General features: G+C 42.2%; 1 pseudogene; it reads left to right on the top strand.

The window, feature by feature from the left end:
* Positions 1-2890: 2890 nt before the first annotated feature.
* On the top strand, positions 2891-13424 carry LOC134624108 (neuroligin-2-like; annotated as a pseudogene).
* Positions 13425-17327: the final 3903 nt, after the last annotated feature.

The following is a 17327-nucleotide window of genomic DNA, read 5'->3' as shown; positions in this document are numbered from 1 at the left end:
ATCACTGCAGTGAAAACTGATGTTACTGATCACGAGAGAGGAGCATATGTTAGTGACACGTTTTTGTGTTGTGTCCCACCTGTATCTACCCAGACCCTGTGGTCTATATCATGAGCACCTACACATTAAACAACTTTAGCATTATAATGGCTTCAAGCTCACACTGAGGCCTGTGGGGCACTATCAGCCACTGAGACAACAGACACATTTAAGTGTTTTAACATATTAAATACTTTAAAGCTACCTGTTCATTTAATGGAGGTGAACGATACATCATAATTTTACATAATTACATCACAGATGAGAGACTAAATAAATAGATTTTAGGTAGATGCTTGTGCATTCTTAAAGTCTGATATGTTGAACTGAACTGAGTGTGTCATCTTTTCAAAGCCTCCCAGTCAGTGCTGTTCTCCATGCCTGTCTTACTGTACATGGTGTTATTAGCACAAACACTTTAAAGGTGAACATTTAGGACTTACTGCAAATGTTACTATGTCAAAGTTACTGTGACTCAAACAGAGAACATTTTGATTTTTTTATATCCCTCAACTAATTTATTTAAAAGTATTTTATAGCATATAACACCTTTGAAAATATGCTTCGGTTCACATTTAACTCCAGAAAATCAAAATATGGATATTACCTGACCAAAGATTTGTGGTGACGTCACTGCTCTTTTAACTGTTTGGTGTCTTTGCTTTGTTTGCTGGTTGTAGAAATGGTTTATATGAGCTTTGAGCTGAGATTCAGAGGTTTCTGTGGACACCGCTCATGTCGGCACTTATATTTCTGACCTTTTCTTATAACCGATTAAACATGATCTCCTCCCCTTTGCCCCCATGTTTGGTGGTGTAGGTGCAAATGATCAGTCATGACATTCTCATATTAAATAAGATACTGCAAATAATTATTTCTGCATTTGTGAGATTGAAGTGAATTGAAAATGTGTATGCAATGACCCTGTTTTAAATATTTGACCTAAAAATTGTTGGAGTGAATGAGCCTCAACATGATGACCTAACTAGTGATACCCTGACACACACACACACACACACACACACACACACACACACACACACACACACACACACACACACACACACACACACACAAAAGCATGTTATGCCGGTTTCAGCTGAAACAATGTTTCAAACCAATTTCCGGGTTTTTAGTTCACCATTTATGAGGTTTCAAGAAGAAAATAAAAGACAGATCTGAATGTTTGAAAATGTTTTGGAAAAATTCTGTAAAGATGAGACGAAAAATACTCAAAGGATAAATTTAATTGGTTTATTATTTAGATAAGTTGAAAGAAAAGTTAAACAAGCAAGTAAATAATGAAACAAGGTAAAATGAAGTAATAATGAAAAAAGTTAAACAAGTAAATGAAGAAAAAAGGTAAAATGAAGTAATAATGAGGAAAAAAGTTAAACAAGTAAATGAAGAAAAAAGGCGGAGGAGAGAAAACCCCAACAATCCCCTCTGAGCAAGCCCTTGGCGACAGTGGAGAGGAAAAACTGCCTTTAAACGGGCAGAAACCTCCGGCAGAACCAGGCTCAGGAGGGGACAATCAACTGCCGGGACTGGTTGGGGGGCTGAACAGAGGTGGAGCAAGACGAGGCTACATCAGGTGAGGAAGCAGTAGCGTCTCTCCTCCGGAACAAGTGGAACCATTTTGTCTTTTTTTTCATGCACTTTTCCACAAGCGCTTTTTTTTCCAGGATGAGATTTCTCAGCTCATCGATTGTTTCTGTGTTTTGCTTTTCAAGTTTCTGGCATCTTTGTTCCACCTCTTCTAATGTTGCTTGTTGTTCTTCAAGCTTGTCTTTGAGTTGTTTGGATGTTGCCTCTTGTATCAGCTTGTCCTTGTGCATGTCTGCATTTCTCTGTTCGACTTCTTTGTGCTTTTCTTCTAACTGCTCGTTTCTTTTGTGGATTTCTTGGAGCGTGAGCTGCAGGTCTTCGTGTATTTTGTCTTGTTGTTGTTTTTGTGCCTGCATTTGAGTGTTTTCACGCTTCAAGTTATTGAATTCCACCAAAATCCCCTTAACGAGCTCGGAGTTGTTTCTCGCATTTTGCTCGATCCTTTTCTGCATCTGTGAGCAGCGTTTCTCCAGTTTCTCCTTTTCTTCTTCCACTTTAGCTGCTTTGTCCTCCAGCTGATTACAAAACTCTTGAAGTTTTAGATTTTTAGACTCAAAGTCCTGGACAATACGTTTTCCTTCTTTCAGTCTTTCTTGTTGTTGCTCTTTCTGTTGAAGAAGGTCTTTATTTTGGCGCAGCGTTTCATCCAGGCTTTCTTTCAGCATTCGGTATTTTACCTGCATGCTCTTCAGTTCGTGCTGCATGTCTCTTTGTTTTTTGTCATGCTCTTCCTTCTGTTGGAGGATTTCTTTCTTTTCTTCCACAGCTTCATGGAGCTGTCTTTGGAGCAGCTGATTCATTTGGTCCATGTATTGGAGGTCCCATTCTATCTTATCAGTCATGGTTTTCTTGTCTTGGAGCTGGTTGGTCATTTCTTTTAGTTCCGCGCTCTTTTGCTTATTTTCTTTAATGAGGTGCACAATCTGCTCTCGGGCCTGAGCAAACTTTATTCCCCAGCCCTCATTAATAATTTTTATGTCCGGCTGGCGCTGTTGTCTGTCTTCCAGCTCTTTATTTTGGGCTTCCATTCGTCTACACTTGTCCTCCAGTTGAAGTTTCTCTTCTTCAATTTGTTGCATTTTTTTCTGGAGAAGGTAGTTTTCCTTCCTACTCTCCTCTAATGCCCTTTGGAAGGATGAGACGCCATTTGGGGAAATCGGCCGGCCACGCCAGGAAGGAGAGGCGGCGTAATCTTTTTGAATTGCTTGTTTGTTTCTTGGAAACATGTTGGAGTTTCTATACGATGACCTTTAAGAGCTTTCCAAATGTTTCTGTGGTGAACGTTTTGTAGGCTGCAAACACAGATGCTGCTGAAACGAACTAAAACTTGCTGTGTCTCACCCCTATTTAAGGAAAAATATCAAAGGACTTAAGATTCTTAAGATCTCCCTATGACATCATCACTCCCTAAGCCAATCAGATTGTCACAAGAAATTTTGGAATGGGGTATTTTTTTTTAAACTGTTTTCAAACTTAACTTAAAATTTCAGTGTTTCCTAGTTGTGGACTATCGGTTAGTCCAGCCGATTAAGAAATTAATTGTCACAAACATCCCTAATATTATATAACAGACAACAGAAAACAAGACAAGTTTTTTTTTTCTACACAATAGAGCTATAATAAAAGTTTTTTTTTTAATTATCCTACTTTTTATAAAAGGGAATATTTATTAATGAATATGTATTTAATTAAAAAACTCTCATCATCTAAAGGGTTTAACAAAAAGGGGGAGCTTCCTGCTCGAAAATGAAATGCCCCCATTTTTCTGGGCGTGGGTGTTTAACTAATTAAAAAGAACAAACAAACAAACAAACATCTGTCTCCTATTTTTTTTGTGTCACACAGTAAAGAAGCATCAATATCTGATGAGAAGACATTAATTTGTTGGTGTTTGTGGTGTTTGGTGCAGTTTTCCTGTTTTCTGGGTTGTTGTTTATTTCAAGTGGAGATGAATATCTCTAACAAGTTGATTTGTTCACATTTGCACGTCTTAATTTTTAAGAGGAATGTGTTTTTTGAGTTTGTACACTATATGCATGTAAGGCAACCGTTTCCTTTTTCACTATTTTTGTGTGGTGCATTTTTCTATTTTAACAAAAGGGGAACAAAAGACATTTAAGTCGACCTGAGATGATTTGTTTAAATGTTTACATGGTCTTACTGAGGTGATGCAAAGTGAAACATGCTTTCTTTTTTTGGTAATGTGCTGGAAAAGCTTGAAAATGGACCTTGAATGTGCTTAAAAAGTGCTTGAATTTGACCCTGAAAAAGGTGTATGAACCCTGCATATATTGCAGTATTTACAGCTTATAGTAGAAATTTCATGCCAACAGCTAATCTTTTTTTTTTCTTTTTTCTTTTTTTTTACTGGGAAATGAAATGCTGCCAATTCACAAAGCTGTGTTTCAGCTGCACTTCCTGTTGTAGACTTGTGATGTACACAGGCTCTGTTCCAGCACTCAGCATGTTCTTCCTTATTTTCTCCACCAGGGGGAGTTCCTAAACTATGACATCCTGATAGGAGTGAACCAGGGAGAGGGGCTGAAGTTTGTGGACGACAGTGAGGACAACGACGGCATCTCAGCTGCGGCCTTCGACTACACCATCTCCAACTTTGTTGACAACCTCTACGGATACCCAGAGGGTGAGGACGCCACCTCTGTACACTGCCACTTTTCAGTTATTCCATTTTACAGCCTCCTCTCACTTAACTGCGTTTTGCAGCATCATCAGGTTTTGTCTTTTTAGGAGCCGCGTTTGTTGATTTGTTAGTTTTTTCTTTTTGCTGTATTCATTAAAACAAACGGATAATCCTCAAAAATGACAAATGTGGGCAATTATCAAAGCATACATTACAGTTCTGACAGCTTGAGTTCACGTGAATTTTCAAAAGAATATGAAAACCTGTCTTTAAGTGTTTAAAACATGCGAGTAAAGAATGGAATCAGTAAAATGTGAATGAAGTGCATCAAACAAGACAAGCGTGCTAAAGAGAGCCACTCATCCACATCACGGCATGTCTGCACCTTAACCTTTGAGGCTCTGTGGGCAGTAATGCTATCATCCCCCAGGTAGTCGGCTCCCAATCTCAGCGTCGTTGTTTCTGACAGATCGGCCTGCGAACCCCTCACAGCCGGACCACAGTCACAGTACAGACATGTTTAGATAATGCAGTCATGCTTCCTCTCTACTGCCTGTCACTCGTTCTGTTATCTGAAAGACTTTTTATCCTCTCTAGATTTGTCACTCGCTTCCTGGCTCTTGGTTCATCTCACCAACGTGTGCTTTGGTTTCATATCTTTCGATCAGACCGATCTCTTAAAAAAATTCTCGCACTGCTGTTACTTTATTCTTAGCAGTTTTTCACTTTTATCTTTCTTCCCCTCCTGTGCTTCTTCACCAGGCAAAGACATCCTGAGCAATGTTCCCTCTAAGCTGCGCACGTGCGCAATTGCGCACTGCTGGCACGGTCTCTGCGCACAGAAAATCTGCGTTGCGCACAAAAAAAATCTAACCTGAATTGAAATTAAAATTAATACTTTAACAATTCTGTTTTGCAGTGTTAGTCAGTAAGTGACTGGCTGCTCCCGTATAGGATTAGAACGATGCCACCGTATCCCATATTCCAGCCAATAACGCGATTCACATTCGTATATACGCAGCCAATCAACGTCGTTGACAGGCTATGACAGCGTCCTTATGTGCCGACACCGTAGTTTTAGCAAGCAAAGCGGCGTGGCTGATGTGGAGTGAAGTCACGTTAATGACAACGTGTACAACCATTGGAGATGTGAGCAGGACAGACGGAACAAATGACGGAAAAAGTGTGGACTTTATACCAGTTTTTAAATTGTGTTGATAGGCCACATAAAACCAGAGTTGTGATAAAAATATGCAATGTTTGGTTTTCTTCCTGAATACTACCGTTGTTTATATTTACTGCGGGAAGAAACGGTAAAAACGGCGTTTTATTTAAAAAAAAAAAAAAGGCTCGAAAGCACTCTCCGCCTGTGAGCAAAAACAAACCCCCACCCCCCTCTCTCTTTCCTATTGGTCGAAAAATGTACCATGTCGACCAATCAAAAAATGATATGGCAACGTGGCATCTAATTGTTAAGAAACGGGGGGAACTTTTAGGAGTGACGGTGGTGTTTTGAGATGTGAGAGATTTGAGACGTTTAGCGCAAATCTTGTGTAGTTAGTGTGTAGTGTAGCCAATAGTTTTGTTGTGTGTGTCAGAACAATGAGGCAACTGCTGAATGTTACAGGTGTTACAGGAGTGATACATCTCCTGCAGGCCTGCAGGTATCAGGCTGTTGTTCTCCTTTATCTCATAGTGGACAGAAATTATTTTTTGGAGTGGCACAAATAATTTGTGTGGCATCAAATTTGATGCAGAACAGCTGATTGTTCTGTAAATAGTTTGAAATGTTTATTTAAAAAAAAACCACATTGACTGCATTTAAAAAAAATAGCTACAAAAAACTTTGTTGTTTGCCAAACTGAGTTACTTTTTTGAGGAGTAACTATATAATTAAATTGCCCAGCATTGGTAATTATATACTATATTTTGCAGACAGAGAGTTACAGGACTCTCTCCCAGACCACAGACTCATAATACAAGTCAGAGCTTTATAAAAAAAAAAAAGAAAAAAAAAAAAAGAAAGTTGTGTTTTCGAAATTGGAGTTCAAGTTATTTTTACTTCCAATAGTGTTAACATACTACACAGGCCAATGGCTAGATTTTTTTTTTACATTTTCATTGTAAGTGGGCTAAAGCAGTTTAAAAGTAGTCTAACATAAATGTAAATGCTGTAATTTGATTATTTTAATAAACTATGTAACTTGGATGGATTAGATGCTGGCGTGACCACAGTGCACACATCTGATGTCGCTCACAGTGGTCCAAGGGACCGCTTAGGGAGTTTGTGTGTTTGCTCAGACACATGAAAAATTAGAGGGAACGTTGATCCTGAGGGAGACCATTAAGTTCATGTACACAGACTGGGCGCACAGGGACAACGGCGACATGCGGCGGAAGACTCTGTTGGCCCCGTTTACGGACCACCAGTGGGTGGCACCAGCTGTGGCCACTGCCAAACTCCATGCCGAGTTTCAGTCCCCAGTTTACTTTTATACGTTCTACCACCACTGCCAGACCGAGACGCGGCCCGAGTGGGCCGACGCCGCGCACGGGGACGAGATACCTTACGTGTTCGACGTACCGATGATCGGTGCCACGGACCTGTTCCCGTGCAACTTCTCCAAGAACGATGTGATGCTGAGCGCTGTGGTCATGACTTACTGGACTAACTTCGCAAAGACTGGGTAGGCCTCATGTCATAGTAGTGTAAACTGTACCTGTTACTGTATGTTCTCTGACAGAACTACAGGCTTATTGTCACAAAACACGGAGTGTTCAGGTAGCAGGACCCCAAAGCAGACTCAGAACACCGCAGCTCAGAACTATGTACAAGTTTTATTTAACTGAGGAATCTTTTCACAAAGCTAGGAAACGAAAGACTAAGGCTCATGCCACGGGGGGGAACGAGGAGCGTGGAGCCCAGGAGCACTGTAATCGGGACTGTGGGGAGACTGCAACAGAAAGGGGAGACACAGTTAACAGCATGCAGGTTGCCAAAAAAAAATGGAAAGCTAGACTCCATAAGTTGCCGAGGCTTACAGGTAGAGCAGGACCGTGGAGCTTGGAGGGGAGAGATGCCCGGGAGGGGAATCCTTAGGGAGGGAGGCGGTCAGGCAGGAGGACAGGCAGGCCACAGGCTTCCACGCCGAATGCTGGTAACACTGGAAGGAGACTTACGGACTGGCGAGGAGAAGCCGTCAGAGCTGGCTAAAGTAGTCCTCCGGTGATTGCCGTAGATGAGACGCAGGTGGTTTGGAGGCGGCCCAGCCCGAGGGTGTGGCCACCACAGCCTCCCACGGCTCCCAGGATGCCAAACCACGGGCCGTGACACTTATCAAGCAAAGGTGTTGATTTAGCTGTAGACTTTAATGTGTTTCCAAAGTGTTTCCGTTTTGTTACAGTTCAGGTAAATTTATCTAAGTCTGTTAACACGTAACAGGACTTAAGTGGCTCAGGGCTCAGTCTCTGTAACTCTTTAACCAAATTAAACATAATCTCAGATTTTACATTTTTTGAAGAAGTTGAAAGAAACTAAACATCATTCAATCTGTAATCTGAGCTAAAGAGAGAGCGAGAACAATCAAATTACAGGAGAAAGAAACAAAAGTTAATGAAATGTAGCAGCGACATATAAACACAGTTGGATGATGAAGTCAGTGCATCATGGGAAGTTTCCCACTGCACACTGAGCCTATATCAGCAGCACTGTGGGTTGATTTAGGGTCGTGCGCTCCAGCTTTAACTATAGGCTCTGTCAAAAATGATCAACACAGATGTAACATGAAGAGCCTTTCAAGAACAGAGAAATTGTGGTGTGGTGATCGTGATCCCTTCAGGTCCCCTGACTGATCACTGCTAGAGAGGTACAAAGAAAAAACTATGTAATATGTAATTTATTAGCGCCTATATTAAGAATGAAATGTTTCTTGCGATGAGCTGTAAACAATTACAAAATGAATTACATTAAATTAAATTAATTAAAAAATTAAATTCTTTGATTTATTGAATTGTTTATTGTGGTAGAAATCCTACACTAAAGTGTTTCTACTGTTGTCATGTGCTTTGCTTTAACACTCTAACAGGCGATGCTACCATAGAACTGTTGCAGTAAAGTATGATAGTGGTGCAATAATAGCAGCTGCTTATTATGGGCTGAATTTGCCGGCTGATTTAGCTTAATGTCATCTTTTTTGTTTTAGTGTGAATCTGTAATTAAAATGCTTATAGCCTTCTAGTCCTCTTGAATACTTGAATCTGGGTTGCTAGTTTAATTCCCGTGTGGCTTTGAAGAATTGAACATACTGGTTCACCAAAAGCATCCAGATCCCAGAGCAGCCGGTTGGTCTTAGATAGTTTAAAGGTTGCACAGAGAATGGGCCCCCTGTCTGTATTCAGTGTATTGATGCCACATGTTACTTATAATGGAGACTGAATATAACTTTGAACTGAAACGTTTAACCTTTATGCTCCACCAGGGACCCCAACCTGCCCGTCCCTCAGGACACCAAGTTCATTCATACCAAGCCCAGCCGCTTCGAGGAGGTCATATGGACCAAGTTCAACTCGAAGGACAAGCAGTACCTTCACATCGGTTTGAAACCTCGTGTCAGAGACAACTACAGAGCTAACAAAGTGGCCTTTTGGCTGGAATTAGTCCCTCATCTTCACAGCCTGCACGACGTGCTCTTTCCCACCACTACGCGCTCCCCTGCAGGCCGTGACCCCGGCACCATGAGGCCCAGAAACAACGTTCCTCGAACCACTCGTCATCCTTACCCTACCTTCCCGTCGCTCCTCTTCCTCAACGTCCTGGCCTTCGCCGCCCTTTACTACAAGCGTGACAAGCGGCACGAGATGCGCCGGCACCGGCTGTCCCCTCAGCGGGGCGGCCCCGCCAACGACCTGGCTCACAGCCAGGAGGAGGAGATCATGTCCCTGCAGATGAAGCACTCGGAGCACGACGCTCACCACGACATGGAGCCCCTGCGGCCCCACGACATCCTGCGGCCCGCCTGCCCTCCCGACTACACCTGGCGCTGCGCCGCGCCCCCGACGACGTGCCGCTGATGACGCCAAACACCATCACCATGATCCCCAGCACCATCACCAGCATGCAGCCTCTTCACGCCTTCAACACATTCCCCTCCACCGGCCACAACAACACCCTGCCCCACCCCCACTCCACCACCAGGGTATAGTAGGGACAGGCCCGACACAGCGCCACCTAGGGACCAGGAACACTGGCTCTGCTACCGCTCTGGAAGGGAGGCCTCTAGACGTGGGCCTTCGTTCTGTCCTCTTATTCTCTTCTTTCTCCAAAAGCAACTACACCTGCTGCGTCATGTGCTGTAAAACTTGGCAGCTCCCTCCACTGGTGGCATGTGGAGGTGCAACTGAAGTGTACAGCAGCAGATGAGCAGTTTGGGGTGGGGGTGGGGTGGGTGACTCAGATCTTTCAAAGATACTGTTTTCAAAGACGGTCTGCTGTTTCCAGGCTCAAGACCTCCAACATTTGTCAAAGGGACGAATGCTCTCTCGCTCCTCGCTGTTTTCTCTTTTTTACGTTGGCGTCATCTCTTTTTCCATCTCCTGTGTGTTATGTGCACATTATGCTTCTCTTTTCTACATCCGTGTTTTATTACTGCTCTCTTCCTCTCATGTGACACGCCTCCCTCCTGCTCTTCTCTAAAAATTCCCGATCTGCTGAGCAGTTTGGAGGGGGGAGGCGTACACTAAACATATAACTATGAAAACACTGATATCTTTCATTCTACCAGCATTTTTAGGTGCCAAGTAAGTACTGCTGTGTTTCAATTCTCATCGAGGGAGAAGAAAATCGAAAGAAAAATAGAGTATCGCTATTTACCGTCAACTAACAGAGTTCTGTCATGTTCTCATGACAAAGTGCCAAACTGGCCCTCAGTCGTGATTTTCTTTCTTTCATCTTCTCTTTTTTTGTTGTTTTGTTTGAAGCATTTGTTTCATTGTTGTTTTTTATTGTGTGGAAAGAATTTTTCTGAAAATATAGATATAGAGAAATGATATTATATATAGTTCTATATAAAGTATATAAAAGGGTTTTCTCAGTGGGGGATCTATGCATGAATTATTTTTAAAGACGCGGGAAAAGGACACTGTACCTGTCGATGCACGTTTCCCAAAATCTAAACGAGTCATATCGCTCCATGTTTGCTACTTTTGGTTTTTGGTTTTCTCCCACAGAGTAAGAGCATCGCAGGAGCTCCTGAAGTCAAACGACGCCTCCCAGCACTCATTTATTAAAATGGAGTCGATGCCAAAAGACTTAAACGTTAGAATCAAAGCAACAGCTGTGAACTCAGTCACGGTGTCATGTGCAGCCCTTCATCTCACTGTCACTACTTTTTCTTTTTAGGGTACGTGAGGTAAAGCGTCCGTCGATCTAGCTTGATTGTACAAAATTATTTTTCTACGTTCTTAACAAAACAGAGCAGAGACTGATGCTGCTCCTGTCTGACCCCTTATTTCTAGCACATGTGTATTCTGACTGACGTGTGTGTGTGTGTGTGTGTGTGTCTGTGTAGGAGCGGCTGTCACTGTGTGAGTGTGATATCACATCTGCATCACTCAAGCGTAGGCGGGCCTGCGTCAGACAACAATAAACAAAAAAGCAGAAAAAGGCCAACAGTAAAAACTCAGACTCCAGCATGAGCTCCTTCCTGCTGCTTAACCAAACACCTTCCTCCATATCATCACCGCTCCCTCCCTCCTCCTCTCTCCATCCTCCACCACCTTTGTTATTTAACACCAACACCCCCTCCACCCCCAAACTGATAATCAGGAAATCTCCCAAACACCTGACTTCACTGTGTCGACACCGTTCCTCACTATTTCTGACCGCAGTTCAGCTCTGCTACTATCCTCACATTAAGGGTTCATTCACCTGCCTGCAGATGATCTGTGAGCTCGTCGGTTGTAAATTAAACTCTAAGCACACTGAAGGTAACCGGGAGGCGTTCAGGGCCTGCAGTGCAGAGCTGCAACATCAAAAAAAGGGATGGGGGCTCAGATCTCCTGAACAGGGTAGAAACAACACGGTGGGTTTGTACTGTTTGTGATTCCTGCTCCGTCACTCTGGTGGAGACGACTGCAGCTCAGCAGCGCTCCCTGCTGATCCTCTGATGAAGATGTCAACAGTATGTAAACTGAGCTGATGTGCTGCTGTTTGAGCCCACATGGTAGCGTACGTCCAGTATGGGAGAACTTAGTCACCGGTGCTGTCTTTGCTTGTGCTCTAGCTTTGGCCTGTTTGATTGTTTGTTTTTTTATTTTATTACTGCCTAAAAGGGGAGGTGGGGGAAACACATGCCTGACGTCTCCTGTCAGAGGTTTTGTAAGCTCACTGGAAGGGAAACGTGCACAATGTAAATCATAAAACAACTGACTGGGGCTGTGCTGCAGGTGGATCAGTGCTGTGGACAGTAGCTGTGGAAAAGAGACTGGACAAAGACTCTCAGCCTTAAATACAGGACAAAGGATGATCCCATCATCTTTCAGCTAACAGCGTCGAGCAGAAGGACGGCCAGCTGACGCGTCCATACGAACCCTTTTGTACTCACTCCTGTGTATAAGGAGGCGGCGACGGGTTGTGTAGTTAACCTCAGCACCACACAGCTACAGCAGAGGAGAGAACACAAACGAGTCCTTTCATTCGGCTCTGTTCTTTCTCCTTGTCTGTTTTATAAGCTAACACTAGAGGGCGCCATTGTGGCACATTCAGCGCTCACTCTGAGGTCACTGGACAGAGAAGAAAATACCAACCTGGGAGTCGGGATGGAGACGAAACATCTGGAAGAAGATCAGAACTGTACATTTTTAAGTGTAAGAAAAAAATATTTGTAAATATTAAGTTTCTTGTTTTTTTTTTGTTTTGTTTTTTGTTTTTTTGGAGTGAATGAATGATATGCTTATTTTGTGATGACAAAGGACAACAGGTGCAGTTTGTAATGAGAAGAAAAAAATGGCCGTTAGCTTGAGGTTTCAAATGAGTTCATCCTTACCACCGATCAGTTTTGTCTTTGTTTTTTCTACATTTATTGTATTTTTGTCATAACGTTGATCGTTATCATGTGACCATCCTGTAGCAGGAAGGTCGCTGTAGCAGAAGTCATCTCCACTGAAGCCCCCTCACAGCAGAGGGCCAGTCATGCTGTTTATTAGGATTTGCTAGTGAGAAAAACATTTTCATCAAGTTTTAAATCGTTTCGTTGCTCTTTTCTCTGCTATTATTATAAAATCGTCGTCCTCTTTTCAAGCCTTAGCTCGCTTTTATTTTGAAATATGAGTCTTGTGATCAGAGATGAATCTGTGCTGCATGATGTGCGTAACATCAGAGCGATAAAAGCCAGCTTTGCCTTTCAGTGATTCGCAGTAAGGACATAAATGACCTAAACTGAGACTGAAAAAAAGTGCAGTCAGTTAAATGTTAGCTCACCTAACATGTAGCAGTGTTTACATGTAGCCATGTTTGACAGACTCCAGGCTTTGATACCATAAGATGCCTCATATCCTCACAGACTCATGAGATCACACAGGTGGTCTGACCTGCTCGTGTCACACTGTGCTGTCTGTCTGTCCGTTGTTTTTCTCGTGCAGTGATGTTATGTAGCAGAAAAACAGTTGGATGCTCGAAAAGTGCAGAGCGATGTGTGACGTGTGGAGAACATCAAAGTCTGTGTGTGTTCAACAGCTGTTAGAGCCACACTTTGTCCTTTCTGTGGTTTAACTGCTGGATTTATTTTAATTCAACACTCAAAAACTGTCAGCAAGGCAAAACTTCATGATTGGATGATCCCGTGTCACGTCCACAGTGTCAAACGTGCACAGACAGTGACACCCACAGAGAAACCCTCAGCTTGGTGTCCATTGCAAATCTGCACCTGTTGTCTTGTTTCTACTTTCTTTGTTGAACTCAGAAACTCGAGACTTGAGATGAAGAAAAATGTTAAATAATGGAATAAAAAAAAGATGATTATTAAAAAAAAGTAAAGTAAAATTATATAAATAAATGAGGTGATGATATTTCTGTTTACTTTAGAAGTTATTATACACTGTATGCTGTGATTCTGATCTGGGAAACATTAAAGACATTCATAGCCAGACTGCTGACTTTGTCTCTTCATTCAGTCGCCTAACAGAAGTGCAGTGAGAAAGGATTTACCCCATCCTGATGTCTTAGCTATTTGCATATTTGCCACACTTATGTTTCAGATCATCAAACAAATTTTTATGATAGATAAAGTTGACCAGAGTTAGTATAAAATAAAGCTTTTACATGTATTGCTGGGAGGTCGGCAGCTCCCTCCACTGCTTGGCCCTCTGTGTGAAAAACAACTGGGATCCAGCTTCCCCGTGACCCTGAATTATAGAAGCGGAAGAAAATAAATAGATGGAAGGATGGATGATTGTATTTTGGGCACAAACCTTGAAGTGTGAAAAGGGTTGGCCCTCCATGGGGCCCTAAGGAAATTTTGATTTTTGGGGCCCTCTATTAGTGCCAAGAACACTGATTAATGATCACCTACTATAAATGTATTTCATTTTCTAATCTTGATGTTGTTGTAATCCACAGTGAAAAATGTCATAAAAGCAGATAACAGATTTGCAAATTTCAAGAAAACTGTTTTCATTAATATTTAAAATAATAATAATATTAAGCAGAATACCTCCCCCTGCTGGCCGCACAGAGAAACAATAGATAAAACCTGAGAGCTGCACAGTTACAGCAGTGTGTTTTACATCATTCTGTTGTCAGCCTGTTTTACACATCGGTGGTTTCTTATTGAAAAGTAAAAAGATCTGAAATCGTTGTAAATTCAGCTACTATTGTGGGCTGGGGATGATTTACACTTAACATTTTAAGTGGTATAATAATAACTGGGTACTGAATGTCATAGGCCCACTAAAAGTAACAAAATAAGCTAACATCAAATACATTTACTGTAAACACATCAGAAGTTTATTTATGTGGCAAAGAATTAGATCTACACAAAATGTTGCAGGGAAACAGAGAAGGAGCTCATATAGGTTTGAGTTTCATTCACATCTATTGTGCAGGTACAAATAACAGAGTGGAAAACTTTATATTTTTTGTTTGTAAACATTAATTTATGAAGATTATTTAACATGAGTGTAGCACAATGTAAAGGTGAAAGCAGTATTCTGACACGACAGTGCAATCAAAACACATTTTGCCATTACAATCTGTGAATAATTGTGACAACTGTCATTTTAATATTGGACAAAATAGTTGTGCAGCCCTAACCTGAAATATGCTGTTTGTTCTGAATGAAAAAAGTTAGTCATGGGTAAACATTTTAATCACATTTATAGATGCAATATGTTATGTCAGTTAAGACTAAATGTTACCACAAGTTCCCATCATCAGAGCACATTTAAAGTGTGGAGAAGTGTCCTCACAAGTGCACTCGAGGTAAAAGAGCACTGAACCTGTGAAATAAACAAGCTCTCCTCCTTTTGGGAGGTGACTCAACGCTATGGAACAGCTGGGTCTGTACATTTTTGGACACTGATACTTTTTAAAAAAAATAATCTTCCCTTTGTGCAGAGCACATGAAATTTACTGCAAATCCATTAAACCAATCATTATTATAAAATATGAAAGAAGGAAGAAATGAGATGCTTTTTATTTTTATCTAATTTGCTACTAAACCATACAGTAAAACTATACCGGGGGACAAGCGCAATCTTTTGCAGTTAGTGTGATAGCTTTAATTCCTATTGCCCTGCTTGATTTTGCAAAATAGAAACACTTTCATAGATTATTTTCTAAGAAGCTATTGAGTGGCACATTGCCCCATCTGCAAAATGCCTCCATGTGTAATGTAGTATAACAACCATGAGGTTTTTTTTTGTTTGTTTGTATTTTGTTTTTTTTGGCCTGTCCCGTTTGGCTCTTTTGCCATCAGAATTATTGTCTAAAGGCGAAGAAAGAGGCCCAACAGATTTACTTTACCAAATGGACCATCCCAGCCTTGCCGTAATGGTCTATTTGATTCACCTTTTATTGTTTATTTTATTTTATTTTCACTTGTTAAATACGGGACAGACTTCACTGGGGAAAAGAAAAGGGAGAAAGAAAGAGGGGAAAAAAACAGCGGGGAAGAGGGATGGGGATAAAGTGCAAAAAACTAAAACCAACAAAATAAGCAGACAAAAAATACATATATCAATCACCTGGATCACCTGTTGAGAGACAAAAAAGAGAAAACAAGCAGAAGAAAAAAAAGAGCAACATAATAAACAACATCACAATGATATATGGGAATATAACAGTAAATACTAAATATTAAACATTATTGTGCAGCACGCAAGATCGACAGCGCACAGTGTGCTTTGAGGTAGGAGCCAAAAAGGGTGTAGTTTGTGTGTGTGATCACCCGTGTGTACACCTGTGAGCATGAGCACGCTTGTATTTAAAAGGTTCCTTCATGTAATGATCTGCTAGAGGGTGTGGGGAGCCACAGCCCCGTCCTCCAGGGCATGAAGCAGGTATGGAGGAGATCAAGACTCCAGACATCCAGAGGTCCTCAGAACACAAGAGACCAAGGAAGACCAACAGAGGGGCAGCCGCGCCACTATCCCAGAAAGAGCTGAGGGCACCCCACCCTCGAAGTGGCCCGAGCGAGCCCCAGGCTCCAGGCCCCGACAAGCAGCCACCAAGGAGTGAGCCGGTGTGTACCTGGACGCCCATCCCCGGACACAAAGAACCACCAACGCACCGATGTCTGAGGGCGTCTGCCACTGGCAGGGGAAGTGGTGGGGGGAGATAGGCCTCCATACCTTGGAGGGCCTGAGATGTCCCTAGAGAGGTTGCGTCTGATACCCAACCTGACATATAGACACAGACATACAGGCACACACAGATACAAACATCCATTCCCACTAAAAGATGGCTACGACTGTCCTAGAGCACTGGCACCACGGCAAGTAATCGCGGGAGGTGACGAAGAGCCATATGCAATCAAGACAGACCTGGGCTGGAGCATTGTTGGCAGTTCACAAAAAATGGCAACATCAGCAGAAGTGACAGGCCTGTGCCATCGCTTATCTGTTAAGGAACTTCCACCCTTGACACCAGCCACCATCATCAAAGTACTTGAGTCAGACTTCAAAGACAAAGCTCCTGGAGAAAAGAGCATATCACAAGATGACATATAGTTCGATCTCATTAACAGTTTGACTGGAGTACTCTGCCGATTTCGCCAACACCCAATTGCAATCATCTGTGATGTGGAGAAGATGTTTCACAGATTTCATGTAAACAGAGAAGACAGAAATTACTTGCGATTCCTGTGGTGGGAAAATGGTGAAACAAACACAGAGCCAAAAGAATATCGCATGAAAGTCCATCTTTTCAGGGCCGCATCCTCACCAGGCTGTGCAAGTTATGCAATGAAGTATCTTGCGAGCCAAAATGAAAGGGAACATCCCACAGCAGCCAACTTCATCAGATGTAGTTTCTATGTTGATGATGGGCTAATCAGTGTAAAAACTGTGAATGCAGCCATTGAACTAGTGAGAGATGTGCGGAAGGTGTGTGCAAAGGCAAGACTACGGCTCCAAAAGTTCATATCCAACAACAGAGAAGTCCTGGAGTCAATTCCAGATAGTGAACGAGCTAGTGGAGCCTAGGATGTGGACATCAGTCATCATGAACTCCCAGTTCAGACTGTGTTGGGAGTAAGGTGGAGTGTAAGCAGTGACACCTTCTCCTTTAAAGTTGCCCTGGAGGAGAAACCAGTAACACGACGGGGAATTCTGTCCATTATAGCCTCTGTATTTGACCCATTAGGCTTCTTGGCTCCTTTCCTTCTAATAGGAAAGAAAATTCTACAGGAAATGTGTCTAAAGAGCATTGGATGGGATGAGCCACTGCCTGGTGAATTGAAGCCACAATGGGAGAGTTGGGTCACTGATCTGAAGAACCTGCAGAGACTCCAAATCCCAAGATGCTTTGTACCTGAAAGCCTTGGGA

The sequence above is a fragment of the Pelmatolapia mariae genome, linkage group LG3_W (genome assembly GCF_036321145.2).
Source record: "Pelmatolapia mariae isolate MD_Pm_ZW linkage group LG3_W, Pm_UMD_F_2, whole genome shotgun sequence".
Lineage (NCBI taxonomy): Eukaryota > Metazoa > Chordata > Actinopteri > Cichliformes > Cichlidae > Pelmatolapia > Pelmatolapia mariae.
This window is presented reverse-complemented; position numbering and strand designations above follow the sequence as displayed.